Below are 1,495 nucleotides of genomic sequence, written 5' to 3' on the forward strand. Positions count from 1 at the left end.
TATGCAAATAGTTGAAAGGGTGGGTGGGGGGGGGGGGGTGAAATCTGTGAACATCAGGCTTGTTCAAGTGTGCACAGTTTGATATTTTTTTAAAACAGAACCAACCAAGCGTGAAACATTTCTGTATACATATATTTTGTTTTTTACTACACTTTACTGCATAATTTAGTGATTTTTGTTATTGGTTTGTGGTTTATTCAAAACTTTTTAGTTTGTTTCCTATCTTCTAACTCTGATTTTTCTATTTTCTTGCAGATTTATGCAAACAATTTTTAACTACTTGGTATGTATGAGAAATGCAAAAAGAATCGGTACAAAGAGTGCAAATGCTCAAATAGTTGATTAATAATTATAAAGAAAAAAATATATGTACAGTATGCACACACACACACACACACACACACACACACACACGCTCAGTTTCTTGGTTTGAGTGGTTTTCTAAAGACACACACAGAAACACTTTTTTACTCAAACTAAAACACAGAAAAAGATCCTCTGAAGAGTTCCATTGTGTGTCTTCACCACTAAATGCTTTACTCCTCACTCACTGACATACATTATGCACACACTCATAACTCCACAACACACACACACACACACGTTTCCATCACTTCAGAGGACATTACATTGACTTATCCTTGCCTAACCCTAATCCTAACCTTAATATAACCTTAAACTAACCTTAACTTTAAACCAAGTGTTAAATCTAAAATTAAAGATTTATATTAAGGGGACTTGCTTATGGTCCCCAAAAAGGGAGGGGGGCCCCCTCAACATGACTGTGTTAACAGATTTACGTCCCCACAACATGAGGAATACTTGGACCACACACACACACACACACACACACACACACACTCACACACACACAAACACACTCTGAGTGTCCCGACTGCTAAATACTTTACCCACCTGGCAACCCATAGCTCTGCTAGTTAAAAGCTTTCCGATTGGATGTACATCTATCCGATTTCACTTTAAAGAGCCTGCGGGAAGCAGAGCCGCTCGCCATCAGCGGGAAAACATCACGCTTTTATTCCGGGAAAGTTGGAGAGAATGAGGTGATGACCGGCAGAAGAGATTGATGGATATATAGATGGAGGCAGCGAGAGTGCAGGAAAAGGAGGGTCTGTTGTAATTAGTTTATCTAATATCGCTCTGCTTCTATCTCTGTCATGTTCTCTCTCAGTCACTGGTTCATCCCTCTCTTCTTCTCTTTGACTGGGTTCTCTTCACCTCCTCGCTCTTTTTTGCTAAAACACCTCTTTCCCCTGACCTCTTTTTCATCTCTTAAGTGATCTGACCTCACCTTTTTACAAATAAATCTGTCTATCCTCCTTCTCAGTTAACCTCTCCTCTTCCTTTCATCTCCTCTTTCAACCTCCATCCTCCCCTTTGCTCCCCCTTTTCTCCCCTCTTTTTCTCTCTGTTTACACTCCCTCCCTCTCTTAAACTCATCCATCTCCTTTTTCTCTTTCTTTCTCTTGCACCC

Source organism: Thunnus thynnus, chromosome 14 (assembly GCF_963924715.1).
Source record: "Thunnus thynnus chromosome 14, fThuThy2.1, whole genome shotgun sequence".
Taxonomy (NCBI): Eukaryota; Metazoa; Chordata; class Actinopteri; order Scombriformes; family Scombridae; genus Thunnus; species Thunnus thynnus.